At 34.5% G+C, this 5,571-nt stretch overlaps 1 pseudogene; it reads right to left on the bottom strand.

Moving 5' to 3' along the window:
• Positions 1 to 2,881: 2,881 nt before the first annotated feature.
• LOC18423353 (RNA polymerase II C-terminal domain phosphatase-like 3 pseudogene) lies at positions 2,882 to 4,031 on the bottom strand (annotated as a pseudogene).
• Between the last annotated feature and the right edge of the window lie 1,540 nt (positions 4,032 to 5,571).

The following is a 5,571-nucleotide window of genomic DNA, read 5'->3' on the forward strand; positions in this document are numbered from 1 at the left end:
CATATCCCCAAGCCATCCAGTTTGACATTTAATGGCTAGGAGTGATTGTGACCTCCTGTTGTAAAGTATAAATAGTCTCATAGCATATAATTCCAATTTATAATGGTATTTTGGAAATAAGCGCATTGAAAATCTATTAGTACAATGCACTTGTTATTCGGTAAAAACTACTATTATACCTCAATAAAAGATGACAAAAGTACCTCACTTCTTTTAGTCATAATTAGACATGCATCATTACTTATTAGATACGTTTGTATAGAGTTGAGGCTCTAAACAATCAAAGTAAAGGGCACCTTAAAATCGTGTCAAAGAAATGCCTTAAAATATATTTTCATCTCTAATTATAAAATCTTAAGCTTAAAAAATAGTGTAGATTGAATAGCTTTATGAGAACTTGAAAATTGACGGTCTAAAAATACTTTACATGATGCATTACTTCCAAAAATTGAAATCCATTGTTTCTCACGCCCATGCATCATGATGTCACGATGATCAATTTGATGATATTTGAGCATCAAAACAAGCTCTTCTTGTCAAATTTTTGAAGCCATCATGAAAAATAAATTTTTTAGACAAATGAATATGCATAGTTGATAAATCTATCATTTACAATCCATTATACCATTGCCCTCTATATTCTAAACTGTTATTTCCTAAATTGTCTAAAAAAAAAGAAATTCAAACAAAAGAAGTGGTCTTCAAGCCATCAACTACAACCATAATCCCAAAAAAAAAAAAAGAGATTTGTTTGTAATGTGGTTTGAAAGTTTTTCATCATTTTGGAAAAAACTGGAAAGTATTTTAGCTATGAATACTTATTTTTTTACGTTTTCCTATCTTTTTTTTTAAAAAAAAATCAATAATAGCCCCAGTCAGAAGTCGATTTTTTAAAATCCATTTTTTCACTTTTCACCTTCACTTGGATGTGGTTTGCTTAATCATGTGTTAAATATAATTTTTATATTTTTTTGAATTTTTTTATATTTTTATTTTAAAATACTCTTTGGATCTGTCAGGATCTGTTTCGTTAGGCTAGTTTACCTGTTTTCAAGGCCGGTTCAATTTTTTGAACATTGTCTGATGGATACGATGTCAGACGTGCGCCATTTGCAACATCGAATAACCCTTTTGTATGGGGCCGTCAGATGTTCTGGCCCATACTTTGACTCCTTTTTCTTAAGTACGTAGCGGTTCGATGATTTGAACATCGGATCCCTCTTTGTATGGGTTGGTCCGATGTTCCAATTGAATGTTAAGTGACTTATCTTCTCTCTTTTTAAAGAACTAGTAAACTATAGAAACTTAATTTTCTATAGAAACTTAATTTTCTATGTGACATTTTCATTTTTTAAAAAATAGTTATACGGTAATTTTTCAGGTTCCTTATAACAATTCTAAAATTTTACAAAAATTATTCTGAGTTTTCTACTGATCTAGGTAATAGAAGACCAAATTTTATTTTTTTTAATTTTTAAAGAAAATTTATAATTTGAGTGATTTCACTTGCTTTCAAAATTATTAAGACCCAACAAGCTATCAAATATTTTTATTACAAACTCTAAAATAATTAGAACTAATAATATTGTCTTTATGACCAAAACGGAATGCTGATTTAAAGATCTAATTTTTAATATTTAAAATTAAAATTATGACTGTGTTTATAATTTAAATATTTTTAGTAGTTTTAAACATTTCTTATTGTAATGATTGTTGTATGTCCCGCCAAATACCCTGGAGTTCAAACTGTCGTATCTATTTCTTTTCATCTATAACTTTTATACATGCACCATTTATAAATCTAGAAACTGTGACACTTTTAGCAAACCCTTTTTTTAAGTATTTGTATGACCCCAAAAATTACACACACCCTCTCTTCATCAAATACTCAACCTCAAAAGAACAAATTTCAACTTGCACCTTAGACATGGTTAAAATGGGTCCCTCCAACAATAGATCTAGACCATCTATTTGGTGAATTTCATGATCTAGGCCTTTATTAATTCAAAATATTTTGCTTTTTCTTTTAACAATCATCCATTTAAAGATAATAAAATCATCTAAAAATTCTGAAAAGGGAAAAAGATCATTTTTATGGTCTAGATCAAAGCATCTCACCAAAATTAACGGCATGTGTTAACTATATTCACATCGGGTCCCAAACCACCGGGTCCAGTTTTTCGGATCCATGCCCGGACCTAAGTCAGGTCCGGTCGTTGGGTCTGGGTCCATTGCCAGCACTAGTTTGTGGGGAGGCTCAACAACAGACCTTGTCATAATTAAATGAACTTATTTCTTTAGTGATATTGTTGGTTTGTATCTACTAATAAAATAGAAATATTTACAATATTTTTGAAAATGTAAATGATATATATATATATATATATATATATATAATATCCACAATAGACCTTGTCATAATTTTTTTTTAATTTTTATTTTTATTTTATTCTTTTATTTTTTTTGTGAAGAACAATCATAGCTTTTATCACTATATCAATCTCATCTTGTACATCATTACCACAAATGACATATTTTCTTCATGAACTTTGATAAACAAAATGTTTTGGTTCTCAATGTTCTTCTATGGGTGTTTCGCGGTTGGTTTTCGGGTTGAGCTTCAAGATGTGAGATTTGTAAGTGCATATATTTCCTGTTGTGGCTTCTTGTTGTCCCTTAAAGCTTTACATGAGGCTGGGGAAACAACAAGAGGTGGGTTTCTTCATGTGAGGAAAGGGCAATGTAACAGTAACCTCACTTCACTTCGTGCTTTGGAGATTTGTTTTGTCAGTGACAAAGCAGGGTTTTAGTTTATCAACTGTGCAAGGGGGCAAGTTAAGTTGGGCTTCATGTACTTTGGTTTTGAACAATGGATTTATTGTTATGAAGATGGTGGAGGGGGCATAATGGAAAAGTCTCGCTCATTCGCTCGCCTAAACAATAGGGCTGAGGCTTCCAACCATCCAGGATTGACCACATATCTACCAGTAGACATAGCCCAGTTAACCTTATCTGTTTCAAGAGAAACAGCCACAACATGAGTGACATCATCATCAATCTGGTAAGTGCAAATTGCGCCAAATTGCTCAGCAGATTGCCAAAGTGGGTGAAGGTGAGGGTTTGTGAGCCCAACATGAAAGACCCTACTAAACGCCACTTTGCACCCTTTTAATATGTTTTCCTTCTCAGATACAGGAATATCTCTCACATCTACCTCATTCAGGGACCGATTAGAGAAGAAGCTCTGGTGTATCTTTTCAATAGCCGCCAAAGATGAAGCCAATGAGCCATCCTCAGGTCTTTCATCGTGGTCAATCTCGAGAAGAGATGGCCTATGAAGTCCAAACCGACGTCTGCTATAGGGAAAATATGTATACCTCTCAACAATGATCAAATTGTTCTTGTGATGGGACCAGACCTTGACAGAATCATCAATGATAACAACTGCAGATTCCATCCCTAAAACCACATCTAAATCCTTACTTTTTGGCAATCTCTCACCTTCGTCACCCTTTGAGATAACACGCCCTTTAAATATTGACCCAGTGCGATCCAACACCTTTGCTATCTCAGTAGCGTACACCGTATTTCCCATTGTGCAAATGTGCAGCTCATAAAGCTTACTAGGCCTCTCAAGAAAATTCCAAATCCTCGGTCGCAACTTGGTTCAAATCCCCATATGTGAAAAGCGGAAGAGGTGACGGCGAGGCTTGAGCCTTGAGCAGGTCTTGCTCCACTTTCATTTTTAAGATCTGATCATGAATTTGGTCGACTTCTATGAACTTAGCAGAATTAAGAAGAGTATGGTCAAGATCCAAAACAAGGCTAAGCTTCTTGGCAGAAAATATTTTGTTCTGCTCCTCAATCCTTCTTGCCCTTTCCTTCTTGATTGCTTACCTTTGCTTATCATCCAAGCCTTCTAAGAGAGGGTTCTCTAACTCTGAAGGACCCACGCGTTTCATTCGGGATTTCCCCACATCTTCTGTCATAGAGCTCATGAATAATGGAGCCCCAGTACTCAATTGCATCATTTGTAAAAGTAGAGCTTAAAGAGGAAAGATTTGGTGGCAATGGATTAACAGGCTTCTGAAGAGCCCCTAATCATTGTTGGTCCCACTGGAATAATTGAAGAATCATATTTGAGTTATCTTTTATCAAATCTGGCAATGAGGTTATGTTTCTCAAATTGGGTAACATGGCACCTCCCATATTGCTTGAGCCTGGCCTAACAGCAGTTGAGACATTTGCATTGATATTACTATTAAATTTCATATCTGAGCCCAAAACCGCACCATCTTTTGGTTTTACTTGTCTCTCCTTCATAGAATCACCGATTGTCACCCTTTTTTCCTTCGAACTTGGCAAATTACCAAGAGTGTTTTTTTCGAACCAGCCATGCATCCCTTGCCCACCATACGACAAGCCTCTCCGTCGTTTCAGGCTATGACCATCAAGCACAACCTCCTCAACAACCTTGGTCTTTCGACTAGTTAAGATGCCACCATTAAGTATGGGTTTCACATTACCAGGATCAATCACAATCCTCGGATCCCTACTTCTCCATGGATTTGACCCAAAGCCGAGTTTATCCCTACTTCTCCATGGATTTGACCCAAAGCCGAGTTCCCTCCCGGAATACCTTCCTTGACTTGTATTGAAATTGAAGAATTCAAACTATGAATATTGTTACTCACAATCACAGTTGGTCCTGACTTCTGGAGATGAGCCATGCTGCTTTGTCTGCGTTATATTAAAGAATTAGTTCAGGGAAGGGAAACAATAAAAGTTGTACAATGGCATAGGATTTCACAGTTAGGTGGAAAAAAAAAAAAAGACAATGCAGCACTTAACAGAAAAACAAAGATGTAACCAACAAATATAAACGATATTTGTATCATAATCAATTGATGGTAATTTTTGTGCTAATAAAAGATACTATATTGGTATGACCAACTAATTATACTATATTGGTATGAGCAATTAATTTCTTCCTCTAGAGGGCATTATTAAAAAGGAAAGAAGGAGAAAAAAAAAAAATGGATGAGAAGCCCCAAGATCAAACGATAAGTGGTGCATGGTCTTTTCTAAATTCTTTCTAATACAACCGTGCAATATAAAAAGAAAAACCCAAAACCACCAAAGAGCATCCCTTTTTGTAATTATTTTATCAAATATACAATGAGAAATCCATACAGACTATTTGTTAAAAGATTTCAATTTTAGTATCGAAGTTCATTAGCTTTTGGTTTTTCCTTGATTTTTTTTTTAGTCAGTAATCTAGTAAAGATTTTGGGCTTTTTCTCCATCAACTGTTTTTTGGTTTTTTTTTTTTTATATAAATTCAAGGTCAAAATGAATCAGCGTAGAAAACAACTTGTCTCATGCATCTGGTTTGTTATTTTTTTTCCTTTTGGTTGTAATTTGTTTAGTTTATCGCAATTGTTTGATGAAAATATGGAGTGCATCGGATTCAGAGATCAGTTGTGGGTTGTGATATTTAAGTCTTGTTCATGACATTTCTAAGCCAACATTATTTCCTTTGCTTTCTATTGTCTTCTCTTTCTATCTCTA

Source organism: Amborella trichopoda, chromosome 4 (assembly GCF_054954075.1).
Source record: "Amborella trichopoda isolate Santa Cruz 75 chromosome 4, AtrichopodaSantaCruz75HAP2 v2.0, whole genome shotgun sequence".
In the NCBI taxonomy this organism is placed as follows: Eukaryota; Viridiplantae; Streptophyta; class Magnoliopsida; order Amborellales; family Amborellaceae; genus Amborella; species Amborella trichopoda.